Source organism: Bos taurus, chromosome 20 (assembly GCF_002263795.3).
Source record: "Bos taurus isolate L1 Dominette 01449 registration number 42190680 breed Hereford chromosome 20, ARS-UCD2.0, whole genome shotgun sequence".
Classification (NCBI taxonomy): domain Eukaryota; kingdom Metazoa; phylum Chordata; class Mammalia; order Artiodactyla; family Bovidae; genus Bos; species Bos taurus.
In genome coordinates, this window is record NC_037347.1 from 67,014,693 (window position 1) to 67,038,117 (window position 23,425).

Genomic DNA, 23,425 nt, shown 5'->3' on the forward strand with positions numbered 1-23,425 from the left:
TGAACAACTTTCACTTTCTTTCACAGGCATTCTTGTTATGTAAACTTGGAACACTGAGACCTTTATAAATGTCACTATGCCAACAAATCTACACAAGTATCGCCATCTCTTTACTATGTGTCTAAAGATTTTTTAATTAATACTTTATATATACCATGTATCTACCATTAGCATTTTAAAGAGTTGCCAAAATAGGGAGCCTTCGATGCTGGAAAAATGACCCTATAAACAAGTCTCCTCCACATGGGTTTTGCTCTGGAAGGGATGACCACAGCCCATGTGTTTGTATGAGAACTGGCCTCACACGGGACAAGGGGCTAACTCAAAACTAGAGCAGATCTTGACTAATCACATAGATAAAGGGGACCAGAAGCGTGGACAACCCAAAGCCATGAATAGTAAAAAGTATTTTATGCGTCCAGTTGAAATATTTACTTTGCGTTTGCAACTGGTGAGTGTTTCTCACTCTACTCCATGTAAAGAGACTGATTGACTCCCCTGTGGGTAAAGATGCTGGGTGTCACGGGCCCAGGAGGGTTCTGAGGGTGCTCTGCAGGGCGGGAGAGGAGGCAGCAGCAATTTCCATAGGAGGAGGCAGCTCTGGCTCCCGGGACGCTTTCCCGGGATGTGAGAGCGTCATTTGGAGGTGCTTACACTCTGCTCTTCCCTGCCCCGCCTGGACATTTCTCTCATCCAATGGAACACTGGCAGACATGGTGTGGCCAAAGCCTAGGAAGGTGCTCTGGGGCTTTCTCCCTGACCCGTCTGTCTTCACCAGCAGAAGAAGATGCTGAGTCAGCCCTGGTCCCAGCAAGAGAATGAGAGATGCGTGGAGCCCAGCTGGAAATCCACCAACCCACAGGTATATGAAGGTAAGTAAATGCTTGTTGTCAGGGTTTTTTTGTGCTGGTTATACAGTATTATTATGGCCAAAGGTGACTGACGGGCCTTCCCAGGGAGCACTAGAGGTAAAGAACCCACCTGCCAACGCAGGCGACCTAAGAGACGGGGGTTCAATCCCTGGGTTGAGAAGGCCCCTTGCAGGAGGGCATGGCAACCCACTCCAGAATTCTTGCCTGGAGAATCCCATGGACAAAGGAGCCTGGCGGGTTACGGTCCATAGGGTCGCAAACAGCTGGACACGACTGAAGGGACTCAGTCCACACGCATGGAGGTGACTGATAATATTTCCCCACCATGGAGTTTTCCCTTAAAACTAAACCAAGACACTCTGCTGTCTTAGAAGCCCAGGCATAATTAGTAAGCATGGTGGGTTCCGCGCTCCAGATGGAGACTCAGCCAGAGTGAGAGAGAGCGACATGGGGAGACCAGTATTTCGAGAAACTGATCCCAATTCTTTATTTTCCATGGTCTACTTTTATACACTGAGATGTTATGCAAAAGTCACGCGGGGTCAGCAGTCCTGACTTTTATCAAAGTCAGGTGCTTCATACAAAGGTATACAGAGGTCTTAGGGGTGTTACATCATCTTCTGGCCAGGGGGGCCTGCTGACAATTTACGACCCTCTCCTTGTGACAGCGGTCAGTCAATCAGGACACTTATTTCTCCAGGGCTGATTATTCTCAAAACAGACGCCACCCAAATAAAGTTACATTCCTACAGGGTGAGGGTGTAGTGGGTTTCAGTTAAGGAAAGAATTTACTTAGCCTAAGGTCTAACGTGATTAATATCAAAGGTTAATTCTATATATTCATTAATGTGTGTAAGGGCAGGGGATTTCCTTTCCTCATTCTTTCAACACACCCTTTACCCCTGCTCCTTTACTGCAGGGCTTTAGGTGCTGGGTAGGGAGGAGATACTATGGAGACGACCGAGGTGATACTTTTGCTGCGTGAGGAATGCACTCTCTTGCTGGGCACTGGGCTCCAGGGGTGGAGGGAACTTAATAAGCCATGAGGCAGTGCAGCTGAGCCTCAGGTATCACACGGGCATCGCCCCTGCTCCACCTAACGGCAGTGGGGACTTGAGTCAATTACTGGATATCTCTAAGACCCAATCTTCTCATCCACAGAATAGCGATAATTACACCAATCTTACAGGGCTTTTGTGAGGATTCAATGAGCCAAGGTAGATGCGCGTAAAACACTCAGCACAGCTCCTGGCCCTTGGAAACTGCTCAGTGTGGCAGCTGGGAAATGACTGCAACAGAACACGCTGAGTCCAGCTGGTGGAAGGGACGCTGCTTGAGAGTCCACCTGAGCGTTTGGTGGGGAAGGAGACTGTGACACCTGGAGCAGCTGACGCTGCGGAGTGATGGGTGTTTTCATCTAAATGCCTCCTCATCTTCTACAGACTGTGAGTCCTTTCAAGTTTCCTTGTGTGACAACAGCTATCTATAGCCTGGACCACTGAGCTCCCAGGTGCGTGGCCACGTGGATGAATCTCACAGCTACTTTTCAATCCTGCACACATCGTATTTCACAACAGGAGGCTGAAGCCAGCAAGTGTTCCCCCTCTGCTCTACGGAGCTCAGTCAGCCTTGGTTAAAAGTGCAATCCACTCCAGCCCTGCCTCCCTGGATGCAATGAGAATGAACTTCTACAGATGAAATAAGAATGAACTTCTACAGAAAGCCTATTTGTCACACACGAAATTGGAAAACCAGATGAACACCTGGTGGTCGGTGCATGAGCTTTATTTCGTAATGAGGGATCTGGCTTTGCTGTCTTGTTCAGTCACTCGGTCAGGTCTGACTCTGTGCCCCCGTGGACTGCAGCATGCCAGGCTTACCTGTCCTTCTCTATTTCCTGGAGTTTGCTCAAACTCATGTCCATTGAGTAATGCCATCCAGCCATCTTGTCCTCTGTTACTCCCTTCTCCTCCCGCCTTCAATCTTTCCCAGCATCAGGGTCTTTTCCAATGAGCCGGCTCTTCATATCAGGTGGCCAAAGTTTTGGAGTTTCAGCTTCAGCATCAGTCCTTCCAATGAATATTCAGGGTTGATTTCCTTTAGGATTCACTGGTTTGATCTCCTTGCTGTCCAAGGGACTTTCAAGAGTCTTTTCCAACACCACAGTTCAAAAGCATCAATTCTTTGTCTCCCAGCCTTCTTTATGGCCCAACTCTTAACTGCGTGTTTTGAAGAAGCTGTCTTGCTTTATGATGACATTACTAATTGTTATAAACTCTCTGAGTGCCATATGTGAGAAGTGGAAAAATTGCTTAAAATCACTGGATCTTTCTATCATTTCACTGATGCTTCTTGGTTTATCTGTGAGAAGAGGGAGCACAGTCTGCAATTGCTCCCTAAAGATGAACTACTTTTCATCTTTGTTCATTATATAATGAGCCATTCAGTTTGACAGACAGCGATAGGATCTTCCAATATTGAAGGCAGTCATTGTTCTGCAGGATAAAAGGTTGACCTTGAGATGTTCTGTGACCTCAAGTTCTGCCCGGAGTCTTGTGTCCTGGATTGTGTTTCCTAGGAAGCACCTCTGAGATGGAGAAGCTCTGTGTGCGGACAGCTGATTGGGAAGCCCTTTGGGGACCCACATCTGAAGGGGAGGAAGGCTGAAGGGTTGGGCAGAATGGAGTGCTGGAGAGTTATGCAGTCACAACACAGGCCTCAGTGGATCCTGGGGGCAGGTCTGGAGCAGAGAAGGTCCTTTTCTTTGGTCTCATATCACAGCGGATGCTGTCTGCAGCCATGGAATGAAAAGATGCTTGCTATTTGAAAGAAAAGCTATGAAAAACATAGACAGCATATTAAAAAGCAGAGACATTACTTTGCCAATAAAAGTCCATATAGTCAAAGCTATGGTTTTTCCATTAGTCATGTATGAGTGTGAGAGTTGGACCATAAAGAAGGTTGAGCACCAAAGAACTGATGTCTGAGGGTCCCTTGGACAGCAAGGAGATCAAACCAGTCAATCCTAAAGGAAATCAATCTGGAATATTCACTGGAAGGACTGATGCTGAAGCTAAAGCTCCAATACTTTGGCCACCTGACACGAAGAGCCAACTCATTGGAAAAGACCCTGATGCTGGGAAAGACTGAAGGCAGGAGGAGAAGGGGACGACAGAGGACAAGATAGTTGGATGGCATCACTGACTCAATGGACATGAGTTTGAGTAAGCTCCAGGAGATGGTGAAGGGCAGGGAAGCCTGGCGTGCTGCAGTCCATAGAGTTGCAAAGAGTTGGACATGACTTAGTGACTGAACAGCAACAAACATTTGGAGGAGAGGGCTGGGCCTTGGTCCTGCTTCCTGCCCAGTCATTGTTCATGGGCCATCCCTGGGAGTGAGACATGACTATGAACGAGCTGTCTTTTTTCAGCCAAAAGCAAGTTCCAAAGGTAGACTCTGCTGAGAGCTGCCAGCTGCCACCATCCCAGGAGTGACATGGCTGTTCACTGTAGCCTGGCGTGTTATGATGCAAGCATGATAAGCATGTCTCCCAGAGGAGATCTGGGGGCCTCGAAGCCGGAGAAGAATTTCCTTGGAAAGGCCTAATAAGGGCCAGCTTCTGAGATGGGCCCAGGACCCTGAGAACTGTTTTTTCATGTCCCATACCCTGAGTGCAGGCTTCTCAGGGGGCACTGGTGCTGAAGAACACGGTGTCAGGAAGATCCCCTGGAGGAGGCAATGGCAACTCACTCCAGTCTTTTTGCCTGGAGAATCCCACAGACAGAGGAGTCTGGCGGGCTACAGTCCATGGGGTTGCACTGAGTCAGACAGGACTGACTCGACTTAGCACGCACCACACACATGCCCTGAGCAACCGTGGAGACAGGGCTAGTGGAGGAGAGAGCATCCTGGAGAGGCGGAAGGAGACCGGACGTAGAGAGACGTGAAAAGCCCACTCAGAGTGAAGCGATGGGGCCAGAGCAGGGTGTCAGCCCTGGGCAGGGGGAAGCAGAGAAACGAGTTAGCTGGGGGTTCTGGAGCCCTGGGTACAAAACACACCAAGTAGAAGAGATGGGATTGGAAAGATGGGTGGAGGTAGAGTGGCTAAAGCACTCACATGCCTGACTTAATGGTTTGGGATCCGTGTGACGCCAAAGCAGAGTTGTTCAAGGTTTTGAACCTGGAAGACCATGACCCAGAAGGGCGTTGGAGTGGCAAGAGTCGTCAGCACAAAATGGTCCAAAGCTCTAGCAGTGTTCCAGTTAGGGAACAACACATCCTTCAAGTCTCCACTTGAGTGCCCTGAGGATAGTAAAATCCCAGACTCTGGTCTTGATGGCAAATGCCATCTATCTTCTGAAGTCATGAAGAATTAAATACCAAACAGGTACAGACTGCAGACGTGTACTCCAGTCTCAAAAGAACAGACTCTGCGGCACTGGTAGAATGGCTGATAAGCAGCTTTTGTTTTGGAAAAGGGTATTTTTTTCCCACTCTGAGTGTGGAAGAGAATATGATGAAAGCCAGTGAGATGGGAAGATGTGTTCTCCACTCATTTTTGGACTGTGAAGCCAATATTGATGACTGTCATTAATTAATCAATTAAACCATTAATTTATTGAGTCATTGGCAATAAAAAGCATAATGATGTATATCTGCCAAAGTGAAAGTAAAGTGTTAGTCGCTTAGTCGTCTCCAGTTCTTTGCTACCCCATGGATTGTAGCCCACCAGGCTCCTCTGACCATGGAATTCTCCAGGCCAGAATACTGGAGTGGGTAGACATTTGCTTTTCCAGGGGATGGGTCTCCTGCATTCCAGGCAGATTTTTTATCATTTGAGCCACCAGGGAAGCCCAAATGATTTGCAGTCTCACTAAAGACAATAATTCAGCAATTGAATACAAAGAAACTCCATTAATTTGTTTTAACTTACCAAAGCAGTTAATTAGAAAGTAGAATAATTAGTCAGAAATCGATACTAATCAAAGCATGAGTTGCAGCGAGAAAGATGCCCAAGGAAGCACATGACAAAGTCATTGCCAAAGGACGAATTGTTGATAAAACTAAGTAATCTAGTTTCTAATATATTTTATGGCAAAAGGGGGATTTTCACTCTTTAATCTCATAAAATACCAGAAAGAATAATAATAATTGGAAAGCACTTTTCAAAATAAAATGCAAATTTCTTTTTAAATGCTTGAAAACTAAGACGTCAGCCACCTATTTAATAGTAAAACTTTAAACCGTTGGTGTGTGTGTGCTCGGTTGGTGAGTCATGTCCAACTCTGTGTGACCTCACAGACTGTACACCACCAGGCTCCTCTGTCCACGGAATTCTCCAGGCAAGAACGCTGGAGTGGGTAGGTAGCCACTTCCTACTCCAGGATAAACTCCAATCCCGTATTCGCAGGTGAGTTCATCACCACTGAGCCACCTGGGAAGCATTAAAGAAATAAAGTTATCCTCTAAATTAATTTGGATCGCATACCCTTTATACACCAAAGCCGCCTGCCCGGTGGGAGGCAGTTGCTGAATTGCGTGCAGTGCCGCCTGAGGATCTTAGGGTTTCAGCCTCTCCCAGTGATTGCTCACGGTGATGGTGTTGGAGTCACGATCTCCGAAGAAGAAGCTTTAGCTTCGGGACCAAGGACCAGGCTTGATCACTCCAGAGCTTTTATGTAGCAGGGTTTTATTAAAGTGAAAAGGGACAGGGAAAGCTTCTGACACAGACACCAGAAGAGGGAGAGTGTCCCCACTCACCAATCTTACCAGGGCCTTACATACTTTTCCCAGACCCACTCCCACAACATACAACTTAAATTAACAAGATGAGAACTAACAGTAGAAAGGTCTGACCAGACCCAGTAGAAAAAAAAAAAAAAGTTTGTCCCTTTCTCTTCCTTGAGAGCCTCAGACCCCTTCCTCCTAGTAGGGAACCCTGGACTTCTTATCAACCCACCTAGTAACTGACTCTGTCACCAGGACCCTGGTTACAAAGAGATGGCACAGGGTTCCACCAGCCCAACCACAGGGGACTGATCAGCTTGCGACAAAACCCCAAACCCATTTCTAGGTGGAAGCAGAAGCAGGCAGGAACTGGAGGCACCTCCAATCTGAAAAGGAGAAAACTGTATTTCTGGGGTTAAAAAGTCTGTGACCCTCTGGGACAGCTGTGTCACGGACAGAAAGAAGATGGGAACTTCCCTAACCGAGTCAGGAAAAATGGAAGCCTTAAAATTAAAAATAAAGACACATTTTAAATTTCTCTCTCCCTACTCTTTCCCCTTCAGTAACTAAAAGATTGTTTTCTATGCCTGTGAATCATTTCTGCTTTGTGAATAAATTCACTGGATCTGGATCACTTTTTTTTTTTTTAGATTCCACAAGTAAGTGATATCATATGATATTTGTCTTTCTCGGTACAGATATACACACTATAAATAAAATAGATAAACAACAGGACCTACTGTGTAGCATAGGGAGCTATATTCAATATCGTATAACAAACTGTAATGGAAAAGAATCCGAGAAAGAATATGTATGTATAACAGAATCACTTGGCTGTGCCCCGAAACTAACAACATTGTAAATCAACTATACTCTAGTAAAAATTTAAAAAAAATACAATAGAAAATAAGTACACATTTTTATAATATAAAATTTTTGAAAAGTTTGTAAATCCTGTGATATTGTATACTGAATAAATAGAGATTAGTTTGAGTTAACCAACATCTGGGTTATAAATATTCGTATCTTCCTAACATGGCTTTCTGTATCCCTGTGAGATAGAATCTCTATCTGCAGCATAAATGTGAGGAAGCTGAAGTAAGAGCGGGCAGCACAGTCCTCCAGACACAGAGCCGAGATGCACCCCCTCCCAGCTGAGCCTCAGTGTTTGGGCGTGGGTATGTGCATGGTCGTGTCCGAGTCTTTTCGACCCTATGAACCGTAGCCTGCCAGGCTCCTCTGTCCATGGGATTGTCCAGGCGGGAATCCTGGAGCGGGTTGCCGTTTCCTCTTCCAAAGGATCTTCCCGACCCAGGGATCCAACCCGCGTCTCCTGCATCTTCTGCACTGGCAGGCGGATTCTTTACCATTGAGCCACTGGGGAAATCCTAAGATAGCATGATGGGCTTTGTAAATCAAGCAGCTCCAAAGACAAATGGGTGAAGATCTGAATCACAAATCCAGAGGAGAGCAAAGCAAAATGATTTAGAAGCCTGTGAAGAGATCAAATTCACCAACCTCGGGGGAATGCAAATTAGCTTAGAAAGCAACCCCACTTTACCCACATCTGACATCCAGACCCACAAAGCACCAGGGACCCACTGCTGGGGCAGGTGTAGAGAGTGTGAGAAGGGCCTTTCTGATGGGCTATGAGGTGCCTCCTTTGTTGAGGGCTGTTACAGCTCACTAACTGGTGTCTGTCACCCGGAGACCCAGTTCCCAGGTGTGAACGCAGGACTTTTGCAGGCACATATGGACAAATGTATTATTTTGAGGTGGCAAATCTGATCAGCATCGAATTGCCCATTGGTAGGGGAATTTCTGAATGGTTGAATAATTCCTGATGTATGCACTGCATAAGTTAGTACGTGGCTGCTAAATTCAGTAGCAGGTACATCGATGGGTTGGGAAGATTTCTACAAAGTACCATGGAGGTGGGAAGGTGAGCTGCAGAGAAACCTGTATGTTTTTATTTCTGTAAACAAGTGATGCATATTTTCTCTGTGTTCTTGCAACTGCCTTACTCTGAATGCAGTGTTGCAACCTGATTCCTCAGGTGGGAAGAGAGAGAGAGCTTCCATAGTTGGGGGGAGGGGGAAGTATAGGAAAATAAGAGAAAAAGACTGTCCTTTAAATTAGGATAATAGTACAATCCAGGGCTTCCCTGGTGGCTCAGATGGTAAAAAAAAATCTGCCTGCAATGCAGGAGACATTGGTTCAGCCCCTGAGTTGGGAAGATCCCCTGGAGGAGGGCATGGCAACCCAGTCCAGTATTCTTGCCTGGAGAATCCCAAGGACAGAAGATCCTGGCGGGTTATGGCCCAAAGGGTCTCAAAGAGTCAGACACAATGGAAGCGACTTAGCACGCATGCACACATAGTCACAGAACATAGATATTTTTTAAGCCGTTATTTTTTTAATAACAGAAGCTCGAGCTAGAAAGTTGTGGAATGCCATGACTCATAAAAAAGTACATTTTGCTGCAAGTCATCTCATCTTTGTTCTGTGCACGTGTGTTCCAAACATCGGGTTTCTTCTGCTCCCAGAGGGCAGCTGTCTCTGAAATCTGGGCAAAGCAGGATGAACTCTTGGTGTCACAGCCCAGGAGACCCCTGACACTCTGGCAGACTCCTTCCAGAGAGGGACAACTTGACAAGACAGCCGTCTGTTCCCGCAGCTCCTGGTGGGTCTGCAGGACAGTGCCCATTGCTGGGACCCCAGCCCAATAGAGGATGCTGCTTCTCGCTGCTTGTGTCTCCATGGGGATGGGGTGCAAGAGGGGAGAGGTTCCCTCCCTCACGGGCAGCAGTGCCCTTTAAATTCACCAAGACTGTCAGTCTGAGCTGCATCTTCATGCTTGTCTGTTTGTAACTCTTCAGCCGCTAAGAACAAGCCCACAAACAATCTTTCAAGGTCAGGTATTGATTTTCAGTCTAAACAGTAAATCTATATTGAAGAAGAAATGGTGCCTTATTAATCAGGCCTCCCCCATCTCTTCCCATGTCTACTAGAATAATACAGTCATCATGCCATGCTTGCTTTCTGCCTCCTGTATTGTCCAGTAAGGCCCGGCTGAATTCTCTAATGGCCCTGAGTTCCTTGCCTGGAGAGCCTGGATTAGTGGGTCTCAGGCAGGGGGTGCAGAATCCAATTTGTAACACGTCATGGACGTGGGTTATTTTCTTTAACAAAAAACATTTTACAGTTAGATTTTCTTTTCACTTGCCATAAGTTCAACATCTCTTAACATACAGAGGACTTTGACTAGAAGTGCTTGTGCACACCTACTTGCATGCACATACACACTCACATTCTTACATATTCACACTTGAGTGCAGTGCACGCACATGTATGTTCGCACCCACGCCTGCCCCTTACCTTGAATGTCATATCTCATTTCAGACACAGGAACCTGTTCCTAGGCTGCTGGGTGAATGTTGAACTCAACACCCAAACTGACTTCTCCTGATCCACTCCCAGGAGCGACGGATGACATGGCCAACTGTTTCCACTGGCCCCCTGTGTGCTGTGCTGTGCTAAGTCACTTCAGTCGTGTCTGACTCTTTGCGACCCCATGGACTGTAGCCCTCCAGGCTCCTCTGCCCATGGAATTCTCCAGGCAAGAATACTGGAGTGGGTAGCCGCTCCCTTCTCCAGGGGATCTTCCCGACCCAAGGTCGGAATGCAGGTCTACTGCATTGCAGGTGGATTCTTTACCTCTGAGCCACCAGGGAAGCCCCACCACTTGCCCCCTAGCCACGGTTTGCTTTGAAACAGAAGCATCCCCATTCCCCCAGCAATGCCTCTCCCATGTTGCTAACAGGCAGTGGAGCCTGATGCAAATCAAGCGCAGATGGAAGCTCATGCTTCAGAGTTGCCACAGGGAGCATAAAGGGGCCTGTGTTCACATAATCTGGCGCTTATATTTTGCGTGTGGGGCTGCTGATGGAAACCTGTTTGGGGGTTTCCAATCTAAAGACCAACAGGACTTCTGCTTTTGAGATAAAGGAGAAGCTAGCTGCCTTCAAACTTTCCTTCTGCTGTCTCTGGGGAACACTGTGATTTGCATTTTAGATGTAAATTCATGTAAATCAGCACTTAATTTCAGATGAAATTTGACCATTGAGGGCAATCTGGAGTTGTTTTCTGATGCCAGTGTGCATTTGATTCCCGTGTAATTTCTCAGCACATGGATTCAACCTGCAGTAAGCGTGGTGCAGCTGTGATTGGGCATGTGAGACAATCGACCCTTATTTTGCAGCAAGGATGGGAAAATCTAATTATAACGCCTTTTCCAGCCTGTGAGACAAAGCGAGACTGGATGCCAGCTAATTAATTGGCTGGAGTGGGGGCCATCCAGGACCCTACCTTATCGGGTCAGTTACACTCTATAGCCATCCGTGCAAAGACTGCATCTCACCCAAGGCCAGTTTATTGCCAATGACTTCAGTTTCAGCAAAGCAAAAGAATGCACAAAAAAACCAACCCAAATTAACCACACCCTCATGAGCAGACCTTCCTATTAATACCTGGCTATGTTCTTGTGAACAATGGTTGTGTTATTCTGCCGACCACATCTGAATAAGTTGGAAAGCCCTGAGCAGAAGACTTCATAAAAAGAATGACCTGCCACGCTCAAGGCTTTGGAAAAAATGGATGTCAGCAGAACTAAGTTGCAGCTTTTCTTGGGTGTTAAGGAAATGAAGAAAAGGTGGGGAAGGTGCTTGTGTAGACTGTAGAGTGTGGGCTATCTAAAGATACACACTTTGTGTCATTACAGAGATTAGATAAATTTCAGGAAAAACGTCACTGAGCCTGAAATAGAACAGTTCATCACTGGAGAAAACATTGGTCTGTGAGGCAGGATATCAACATACACTGAGTGCGAAGAGGTTCCTTCTGTGTTTTGTAAGGACTGCGTGATGGAAGGTGACGGAAGGCATCCTGGACAAGACGCAGGATGCTTGGAGAGAGGCTGTGGGTCTCGGTGCATCACGAGGGGAATCGGCTAGGCAGCACGCCAGGTGGTCCTCTTGGGGGCCGAGGGGATCTGAGAGTTGATGACACACTTTCTTGGTAATAACAGGAGAAATCATGCAAATGATTGCCCGAAGAATCTAGACTTTTTTTTCCAGCCCTTATAACTCTCGTAAATCCATCATTCTTTTTAAACTACTTTTGAAATATGAGGGGATAGTTCTTGCTGGCGTTTCACTTTCCTTCTCGTTTTTAGGAGATCTGGGGGGAAGGGCTTGAAGCTGAGGGTATCCTGCCACGTCGAACTGTTGTTCTGCCACCAGGTCTCAGTGTGGCAGCCGGCAGGCTCCCCTGGGTGCGCCAACAGCTGCTGTTGCCTCTGCAGGGACCCCACCAGCATCTCTCACTTAGGCCAAGAGTCAGATGGGCGGGAGGGGGCTGGTGGAGATTAATTAGCAGGAGGAGCCAGCTCGTTAGTGGCCAGGGGGTGTCTGCTGGGAAGCTAAAAGGGAAGCGACAAGGGGAATTAGCAACAAATTAGTATTAAAACGCAGATAGAAAGGCCTCTGCTAAATCACTATGCTCATTCCCATAATGAGAGACCAGTAAATAGAGGCGTCCCACCAGAGAGTCTGCAAATTGCGTGCAGGGGTGACGGGGGGTGGGGGGGGATCCTGCAGAGAGCAGTGACAGTGCTTCAGGGCTTGCAGAACTGTGAATTGGAGAAGAGGGAAAAGGATGATTTAGTCAAGTGATGTAATAACCGTTTTCAAGAATCAAAGGGGCTGTTATGCTGAGGAGGGTGGCCAGCTGTCCCCTCTCTCCAGTGAGGCTGGAACAAAGGGGCTTGAGTTGACAGGGAAGGGCGGGGTGGGCGACCGGGTGGGAAGTGGGAGGTGGCACGTGGCATGGGGGGGCGGGGGGACACGGACTGCTGAGCGCAGGCGGAGTGAATACCCAGGAGTAGAATGATGAAGCCTGGAGATGGCTCTCAGAGCGGACCCTGCAGATTATCATGCCTGGAGGTTTTAGGACTAAGGCCAGTCGGGGTGGGAGCCCTCCCCCACGAAGACGCCCTGCGGAACTGGTTGTGCTGAGCAGGAGGGCAGAGCACCCCCTGATGGTCAGGGGTGCACTGTTCTCAGTGTGCTGGGTCTCAGGGATGGCTGACCCAGAGCCCCCAAGGCTGACCCAGCTGTTGGGGGCATGGGGCCAGGGGGCTGGGCTGGCGGGGGGCAGTCCAGACCTCCCCTCCCATTCCAGATGAAGCCTCCCCGCTACCTTGAGATTCTCACCTGTGTTTCTGCCTCCTTCCTGCCCCACTTCCATGACCAGGGCCAGTTCAACTCACCCACCTTGTTGCCACCAGCCAGACCCACCCCCGGCACACGCTTCCAAGTAATTCGGTAATAATGCCAGCAGCCCAACCAAAAACAAGCCAAGACTTTGATTCTACTTAAAAAAAACAAACAAACAAACAAACAAACGCAGTCATAGACCCATTCTCAGAATCTCTTTTGAAGTATCGAGTGTGGAGTTCTCTGATTCTAGAGGGGATAGCTACTGACTATATTAGGAATAATCTCTCTCTAATCTTTTGAGAGCAGAGGCTGTAAATTCAGTTCGTGTAATGCCGCAAAGTCTGCCTCAGAGATTGTTATTAGCAGAGAATTCCTCCCAGATTCTCGATGGCTATCAGTCTGTGATGGTACTTGTCTTATATTAATATTTCTTGTCTCGGAGCAATATAATGGAAGATGAAACTCCACTTATTGAACCTTTGCTAAGATGGGCAGAGAGGAGCCACTGCTTGGTTTCCATGCCAAATCCTCATATAAATCTGAGTTCATCTCTTCTCTGATTTCATAGGTATTCATCATGAGTATCACCAGAATCGGGCAATGATTAATCTTCCCAGCAGTTACCAGGCATCATCATGCTTGCCTAATGGGAGCAATCAGTGGCTTAATCACTGAGCTTTGTGCAATTAGATGATACAAATGACACCCTACCTGGCCAAACGTTTCTTTCACTGGAGATCGTTTTGTTTGTTTCCATGGAAAAGTTGCAGCTGTGGGCTGGGCCCAGGTCGCCGGTGGTCCAGGGCTCCGGCCAGGGATTGGGCGGCAGCCTGCAGAGCCCCAGCATGCAGCTGGTTGGAGCACCTGGACGCATTGGTGAAGAAGGCCAAGGTGGTGGTCTTCCTCAAGGGGATGCTGGAGTAGCCCCAGTGCGGCTTCAGCAATGCATTGCTGCAGATCCTGCAACTACTCAGCCTACAACGTGCTGGATGAGCCCCAGCTCTGGCGAGGCATTAAAGACTACTCCAACTGGCCCACCATCCTGCAGGTGTACCTCCATGGTGAGTTCGTGGGGGGCTGTGACATTCTCTTGCAGATGCACCAGATCGGGGACCTGGTGGAAGAACTGAAAAAGCTGGGCATCCGCTCCGCCCTCTTAGATGAAAGACCAGACTCAAAGTGAGGGAGGGTGGCCTGGGCGAGGAGCCGCTGATGTCAGAGTCTCACCTCCAGAGAAGCCTCACCCATTCTGCTCTTCAGCTGACTGTTTGCACTGGTTCCTCCAGTTTGTAAGCAGACGGGTGATTTTAGCCTGCCTGGTGTTTGGCAAGGAATATCCCATCATGAACAAAATCGTAACCACTGCACTGTTGTAGTCAAGGTCGTATTACGATTGTTGTCAACAAAATTCCTTCTTCTGTTGTCCTGTGCCCTCTGCCTGATTCAGGAGTAAACCTCGGAGCTTCTGAATCCTTGTTATTATTCATAGGTCCTCCTCAAATATGTTAGTCTACAAAGATAATACAACCCCCTTCCCCAGATATTTTTGTAGCTTGTTCTGTTAAGGAAAATGATGGACAAAGAAGAAAATAAGATAACCGGGTTTTCTGGTTTTTTAAAAAGATAAATGGCCAACCACTTGGGGAAAAAAATAATTTGCAAGGTCTAGGAGGGCGTGGCATCTGGGAGCGGTGGCCTGGGGATGTTATAACCAGGCTGACGTCTCTTATTGACATCAGCCCAAGAACTGAGATCAAAAGATCATGGCCCCACTTTAACCTCTGCATCTTAAATAGGATGCAAACCTGCATCTTACAGGTTTCTCCGGGAAAAACACTTTGGCCAGTTTTTAAAAAAATAGCATTTAAGTCACATGGACTTCCCAGATGTGGTAAAGAATTTGTCAATGAAGGAATTGCAAGAGACGTGGGTTTGATCCCTGGGTCAGGAAGGTCCCCTGGAGGAGGAAATGGCAGCCCACTCCAGTATTCTTGCCTGGAGAATCCCATGGACAGAGGAGCCTGGCGGGCTGCAGTCCATGGGGCCGCAAAGAGTCGGATACGACTGAGCGACTGAGCACACAGCGCGCCTGTGGTGAAATTCAGCACATTCTAGTGGTTTTCAGTAGATGGTGTGCAAACATAACCCCATTCAACCCCAGAACGCTTTCACCGCTCCCAAAGGAGACCCTGTGCCGCAGCAGTCACCCCTCCACCGGCCCCTGGCAGCCCGTCACTGAGGCTATAGCTCCACCTGTTCTGGGCATTTCATATTAATGCACATGCAGTCATACAATGTATCCCCTTTTGTGTCCGGGACCTTCCATTTAGCACATTTGTGAGCTTCAAGCCTTCACTTCTTTTTATGGTTGAATAATATTCCATCTTACGGAGTGTTCTACATATTCTGGAATGTTTTGTGTTGATCCACGCAACCCACTGATGGGCATGTGGGTTGTCTGCACTCCTTGCTGTGGTTTGTTTGTTGTAAGTAGTATTACTTTGACTTTATGTATCCAAGTTTTGTGTAAACACGTGTTTTCAGTTGCTTTACGTATTTGCCTAGGAATGGATTTGCTGGGTGATACGGTAATTTTATATCAAGTTTTAGAAGACCTGTCAAGCGCTTTCCACAGTGGGCTCATTGTTTTACACTCTTGGCAGAAATGATGAGGATTCCTGTTTTTCCATATCCTTGCCAACTCGTGATTTTCTCCTTTTCAGATTAAAGTCAGCCTGAGTGCGTGTGAAGTGGTATGTCCCTGTGGTGACTACTAACGATGTTGAACATCTTTTTATGTAGTTGTATATGTTCTCTGGGAAAATATCTATTCAAATTCTTTGCCCATATTTTAATTGGACTATTTATCTTTTTTAATGTGGAGTTTTAAAACACCTTTATATGCAGGCAGATCTCACTTTATTGTGCTTCACAGATATTGTGGTTTTTATATATTGAAGGTAGTGGCAACCCCATGTTGTTAGAGGATATTTAACATTTTTTTAGCAACAAAGGGTTTTTTTTTTTTTTTTTTTAACTCATTTGGCTGCACTGAGTCCTAGCTGCCACATGCGGGATCTTTAATTGTGGCATGCAGGATCTAGTTCCCAAACCAGGGATCAAACCCAGGTACGCTGAATTGGGAGCTCAGCGTCTTAACCACTGGGCCACCAGGGAAGCTCCAATAAAGCATTTTTTGATTAAGGCCTATAAATTATTTTTATACATAATGCTACTGTACACTTAAACTATAATGTAAATATAGTTTTTATGTTCACTATACTCAGTTGCTGAGTTGCACCTGCCTCTGCGACCCCATGGACGATAGCACGCCAGGTTTCCCTGTCCTTCACTGTCTCCTGGAGTTCGCTCAAATTCATGCCCATTGAGTTGGTGATCTTAGCTAACCATCTCATCCTCTGCCGCCTCCTTCTTTTTTGCCTTTAATCTTCCCCAGCATCAGGGTCTTTTCCAATAAGTCAACTTTTCAGATCAAGTGCCAGAGTACTGGAGCTTCAGCTTCAGCATCAGTCCCTCCATTGAGTATTCACACAATGAATATTATGTGCACTGGGCAGCCGTGTACCTCACCTTATCTCCATAAGGTGAGTTAACTTGTGTACCTCACCTTATCTCTATATTCACCTTGTTGCAGTGATCTGGAAATGAACTCATAATATCCCTGGGTCTCCTTGTATCTTAGATACAAGATTCATACCAGATCCATGATTTGCAAACATTTCCCCCCTTCTCTACATTGTCCTTTTACTTCCTTGAGTGCTCCTTTGATATGCATAGTTTTTAATTTTGATGAACATTTTGGTCAACTTTAATCAAAAGTCTTGGGTCAGTGTTTCTGAACTTGTTTTCAGTATCATTCCACTAAGGAGAAAATTCTAATTTAATTTGACAAGATGCATTAAAAGTTAAGGGACAGATTTTTGTTAAACAGCCTTCAGCTTTAAAAGGCCCCAAGTCACTGCAATATATAAGATTTCCTCCAACAATCAACTTTTCCCCTTGGGGAGCAATTTTGCTGCCTCGATTCTGCCAAGAATTTAGGCGTTAGGTCAAAGCTAGTGCCCTTCAACTGAACTAGGGTGATGTGGGATGTGAGATTCTGTGGGCTCAGTGAGACTGGATCCGGTGTTTCCATACACACTCAGCTAGTCCCAGTGGGGATGGTTCCTCTGGCCATGTTCAGGGGTAGGATAACGAGGCTGTGCGACTTTTCTGAGAAATGCCAGAGGGGACATTGGTCCATGGAGACTCTAGAGTAGCATCCTGGGTGCTGCTGGATGCTGGGGAGTGACTGGACTGCTGCTGCCCCAGTGTAGCTCCTAAGAAAATCCATGTCAGTCTCTTGCCCATCTCCGTGAGCACCAGGACAGTCTGGACCTCCCAAAAGCTGAAGAATCTGTTCTTTACTTAGTGAACAGGTAGAGCTGGTCTGCATTAGGGGTGTGGGGTTTCCCTAGTGAAGTGAAAAATGAACCCAGGAGACATGAACTCTTCCAGAAGAATCTTGAGGTGTCCTGATGGCTTTAGAGCCCTGGGAGCCTCCTCTGAAGTGTCAGAGGCCACAGAGATGGCTGGGTTGTCTACTGTGGCCGGACTGCCTGAAATCCCGAACAGCCCCAGAGCTACCCTGACTTTTGAAAATAAAGGCTTCCCTGGTGGCTCCGACAGTAAAGAATCTGCCTGCAATGCAGGAGACCTGGGTTTGATCCCGGGAAAGGGAGGCTCCCCACTCCAGTGGGTAAGAAATGGCTACCCACTCCAGTATTCTTGCCTGGAAAATTCCATGGATAGAGGAGCCCAGAGAGCTACAGTCCATGCGGGTCTCCAAAGAGTCAAAAATAGAAGTGGGTGCATGTGGATCACTCCTTTGGGAGTAGACAAGATGACCTCAAACATGTGAGAATCCTGACTTCTATACCAGTTCCCACCCCACCCCCACCCCCAGCCCCACCCCCAGCCCCACCCCTGGACACAAGAAGTACCTTCCGGTGAGCTGACTCATAGGTCATACAGGACAGAAGATAGTCGGGTTGAGAGTTGCTAGGCAACAAGCGGAGACGTGACCAGCTCAGAATGAATGGCTACAATGGGTGTTCTGGATGACCTGTGACTTTTGTTTGCTTTTTATCTCCATTCTGATTGTTCAGATAATTAAACGTGGCTGTCCAGTCAGCCTGTCACTGAGAAGCCTGCTCTTCTGCAGCAGGTATTTAGTTTCCGAGGAAGGGATAGAGACAGTAAAATTGATGTACCCTGCGGTTAGAGCTCATGCTTCATGGCTTGTTTCCTTTCTTCTTCCTCCTCTCCTCCTCCTCATCTCCCTCATCTTCCTCCTCCTCTTTCTTGTCTTCTCCATTGGACAAAATAATGTTTCATTTCCTAATTTTAAAAGTAGGCATTATCCTCCACCAGAGAAGATTGAAAGATTAATTTATCTCAAGAACCAGTGTAAATGATCTCTTGGTTAGTGTTTTCTTTGGTGATAAATATCTCACTTCTGGTCTTCTTGCTCCATATTTAGAGGAAGTTGAGTTTTCTTGGATAGTTTTCTGGAGACCTTTAATTATCTAGAGGAAACCATATGGTGAGGTGAACATGTCGAAGATATAGAAATCCAGAATAAGAAAGCTTTTAAAACTGGACACATTTAATCAATTCTCTGTGTCCAATGTGTTACTCAGAGGAATTGATAATATACTTTTTTTCCTGGAGAAACAGGTGGCAGTTGAATTTTTAGAACAGTTTACTATTAAGTGGACATTTTGGCATAAAAAAAACAGTGAAAACATGGATGCTTCATTATTTATCGTCTTTTATGACAAAAATACCTTGTTAAGTATCACCGAGGCTGCAAAATAACATGACCTCATGTCTGTGATCAGAGACAGCTCATTATCTAGTGAGTCAAAATTAAAACGTGCAAGGACTGAGTAATACTCCATGGTGCATACGGACCACATCTTCCTCACCTGTCCATTTGTCGATGGGCCTTCAGGTTGCCTTCATGTCCTGGCTACTGTAAATACTGCTGCAGTGAGCACTGAGTGTGCATGTGTCTTTCTGAATTATGGTTTTCTCAGGGGACATGTCATAAAAGGGAAGGAAACTGGGTCATTTGTAGAGATGTGGATGGACCTAGGGCCTGCCATGCAGAGTGAAGTAAGTCCAAAACAGAAAAATAAGTATCGTATATTAATGCATATATGTGAACTCTAGGAAAATGGTACAGATGAGTCTACTTGCAGGGCAGGAAAGGAGATGCAGACATAGAGAATGGACTTGCGGACATGGAGGGGGCGGGGAGGGTGAGCTGGATCGGGAGACCAGCTTTGACATGTATACACACAACCACGTGCAAGACAGATAGTAGTGGGAAGCCAAGGCATCATGCCATTAGCTCATGAGGACCCTAATGAGTTAAATGGGTTAGATCCATATATGCATGTGGGTATAGCAGAGGGAGCTCAGCTCAGTGCTCTGTGATGACCTAGAGGGCTGGGATGGGGGTGGGGGGAGGGCCAAGAGGGAGGGAATATATGTGTACATATAGCTGATTCACTTCGTTGTACAGCAGAAGCTAACACACCACTGTAAGGCAAAATAATAATAATATAACCCAAAACTTGTACAGGAAACCGAAACCAAATCATTGGAAAAGCAGTCCTATAAGGAGAGGCCACAAAGGCTAGTATTTCAGAAGAAAGCACGTTAAGCTCAGCTGATTCAAGTGCAAGTCACATTTAAGTGAGATGATGAGAAAATAAATAGAATTTAAGACACTAGATATGGAGGAAAACATTCAGGAGGGGGTACCTGGGCAGAGGTGCAGAGGTCGGACAAGGAAGGGACAGCAGCCGATGGAGAATGGTGACCGCACACCGTTCTAGGACTCATATGAGCGATCCAGAATGTGACGGGCATAGCCACACTCCCCAGCGTTTAGCAAATGCTGTGATCAAGCAAAGTGATCAAGGAAATAGCAACCCACTCCAGTTTTCTTGCCTGGAGAATCCCTCAGACAGAGGAGTCTGGTGGACTCCATGGGGTCACGAGAGTTGGACACGACTTAGTGACTAAACCACCACCACCAAGCGATACAGTCGTGGGAGAAATGGTCTCGTAATGGGTGGACCAGAGGCAGAGAGATGATCAGGAGCATGGTCAGGGAATTCGGGAGCGAGATGCTGAAGGCATGGCGGTTGAGAGGGTGGGCAGTGCAAGCAGGAAGGAAGGGCTGGAAATGCAGACTGAACCACATGGAGAAAACTGCCCAAGGCCAGGCAACTGATTGGCTATGCTGCTGCTGCTGCTGCTGCTGCTAAGTCACTTCAGTCGTGTCCGACTCTGTGTGACCCCATAGACGGCAGCCCACCAGGCTCCCCCGTCCCTGGGATTCTCTAGGCAAGAACACTGGAGTGGGTTGCCATTTCCTTCTGCAATGCATGAAAGTGAAAACTGAAAGTGAAGTCGCTCAGTCGTGTCCCATCCTCAGCGACCCCATGGACTGAAGCCCACCAGGCTCCTCCATCCACGGGATTTTCTAGGCAGGAGTACTGGAGTGGGGTGCCATTGCCTTCTCCATGGCTATGCAGGGAGGTGAAAAAGAGAGGAAAGAATGAAAAATGAATGGAGAATTTCATGTCTGCATAATTAGAAACATGATGAAAAGCGAAGTCAGGAGGAGGGGGTGGTTTGGGAGGGAAAATTATTGTGTGTTTCAGGAGCTGAAGGTCCAATAAGCAGATGCAAGGGGTGAGTGGCAAGAGACAGGTACCTCTCTAGACGGGTAATATGAGTCACTTTTCTGCAGGTGCAGGAAAGCTACATCTGTGTGGTGAGATTCCAGTTGGGGAAGAAAAATAATTTTAGGAAAGCTTGTTCTCCAGAGGCTGGAGACTCCAATGCATGAACTCTTCTCCTTGCAAGAGTTTAGGTCCTACAGGGCATCTCACGGCACCTCCAGTTCCATTATGTTCAGACCAAGTCCTCTTTATCCTCATCATCCTCTGGTTCTTATCTCAGTTTTTGGTGCCAATAACAACCAGCTAGGGATTCCCTGGTGGCTCAGTAATAAAGAATCCACCTGCAATGCAAGAGACCTAAGAGATGCAGGTTCGATCCCTAGGTCAGGAAGATCCCTTGGAGAAGGGAATGGCTAACCACTCCAGTATTTTTGCCTGGAGAATCCCGTGGACAGAGGAGCCTGGTGGGCTACAGTCCCTGGGGTCGCAAAGAGTTGGACATGATTGAAGAGACTGAATACAGGCACTCAGCAGCCAGGTAAGCCAGCAAACAGGAAACCCGGGGAACATCTGGACTTCTCTTTTCACCCTCTGCCATGACTTTTAGTAAACGTAAGTGCTCAAATGTAATGTAGTCAATCCTTATGTTTAGTGGGTTTTTTTGGTCTCATTAAAGAAAGTTTTATTCATAGCTCATGAGGATATTTCTCTATGCAATTATGTACACACTTTAGCATTTTCTTTCCACATTTGTGGCATTTATCCACCTGAAAATAAACTTTTGATGTATAGTAGATGAGGCAGGGCTCTGACTTCACGCATGTTTCTTCCATGTAAATAACTACCTCAGCATTTATCAAAAGGACGCATCCTTTGGTCTTAAGTGTCACCATGGGCTTGGATCGAGAGCACATGCATATACGGATTTGTTTCCGTTTAATCCACTAGGTTCTTTGTGAACTAATGGCATGGCGCCTTAGTTACTGTACTTTATAATAATGCTTCTGATGTGGTAAACAGTTTTTCCATTTCCTAATTCATTCTTCTTCGAGTGACTTGGATATTGAAGTTCCTCTAGAAGCCTTTCACTGTTGGTATGTAGAAATGAAATTTATTTTTATATGCTGTGTTTTTGTAAACTTTCAATGTTGCTAAATTTTCCTTTTGATTCTAATGGATTTTTTATGAATTCATTTCTATATATGAAATTCATATCATCTCCATTTTCAGTTCTTGTGTTTTTCCTTTCTTTGTTACTCTTGCCTGTCCTGACGGCTGGGCCCTCCAGTACACTGTGGAAAGAAATTTCTGATATAAAGCATCATTTTCTTGTGTTCCTAATCTCAGAACAAAAAAGGTAACTTTTAAATGATTAATTGCAATATTTGCTATAATTTTCTTTTGTAGAATAATTTCATTAGACTGAGAAAAATCTCTTCTGTTCCTAGTTTATTAGGCAGTTTGTGATTTTTATCATGAAAAAACCTTTTATCGAGTGCTGTTTCCGCATTTGTGACTTTCTTCATTTGTTCTGTTATTATGTAGGATTGCATCAATTGATTTTCCAAAATCAAACCAACCTTGCACTGTGGAGTGAAACCTAATTTATTCGTGATAATTACACTTTTTGCCAGATTCAATCTGTTCATATTCTATTTAGACTTTTTGTATATAGTGGTGGCTTAGTCTCTAAGTTGTGCTCGACTCTGCAACCCCATGGACTGTAGCCCCCCAGCTCCTCTGTCCATGGGATTCTCCAGGCAAGAATACTGGAGCGGGTTGCCATTTCCTTCTCCAGGGGATATTTGAGAAATATTGACCTGTAATTTCCTTTTACCTACCGTTCTTGTCAGATTTTATATTAAGGTTTTATACTAATTTCAGAAAGTGACATGAGATTTTTTCTGTCCTCCAAATGAATTTATATGTATGTATTTATTTTTTTACAGAGGAAAGCTCTGTGATAAGACACTTGGACCTAGAGTTTTTCTTACAAGGTTTTTTTTTTTTAAGCTCTTTATTATGGAAATATTCTGTTTATTTAATACATTTACTGGTATATTTGGGTTTAAATGTACCATCTTACTTTGTAGTTTGAACTTTCCCCACACGTTCTGTGTATTTTTCTCTCCTTTGTTGTCTCTTCGTTTAAAAGAGTATTTTTTAAAATCCATTTTTAATTGGAGGAAAATTGCTTTAAAATGTTGTGTTGCTTTCTGTCTTACAACATGAATCAGTCACAATTATACCTGTAACACCTCCCTGTTGAGTCCCTCTCCCACCCTCATCCTGCCTGTCTAGGTCTTCACAGGGTGCCAGGCTGGGCTCTCTGTGTTATATAGCAGCTTTCCATTAGCTATTAACAGAGTATTTTTTAAATCAAATTTTCCTCTTCACTGGTATAAAAGTCAGGCACTCTACTTTTGTTCTTTTAATACTTATCCTAGAAATTGTACCATGCCTACTTAACTTGCTGCTGCTGCTAAGTCACTTCAGTCATGTCCGCCTCTGTGCGACCCCAGAGACGGCAGCCCACCAGGCTCCCCCGTCCCTGGGATTCTCCAGGCAAGAACACTGGAGTGGGTTGCCATTTCCTTCTGCAATGCATGAAAGTGAAAAGTGAAAGTGAAGTCGCTCAGTCGTGTCCGACCCTCAGCGACCTCTTAGACTGCAGCCTTCCAGGCTCCTCTGTCCATAGGATTTTTCAGGCAAGAGTACTTAACTTACTACTTTTAAAACAATTTGTTACTTTCATCCTTTTTTCAGAACAATGCAAGAAGATTAT

The 23,425-nt window shown here is 46.0% G+C and overlaps 1 pseudogene; it reads left to right on the forward strand.

Annotated features, from left to right (window-relative positions):
* The first annotated feature begins 13,018 nt into the window (after positions 1–13,018).
* On the forward strand, positions 13,019–14,523 carry LOC104969150 (glutaredoxin-related protein 5, mitochondrial-like; annotated as a pseudogene).
* The last annotated feature ends 8,902 nt before the right edge of the window (positions 14,524–23,425 follow it).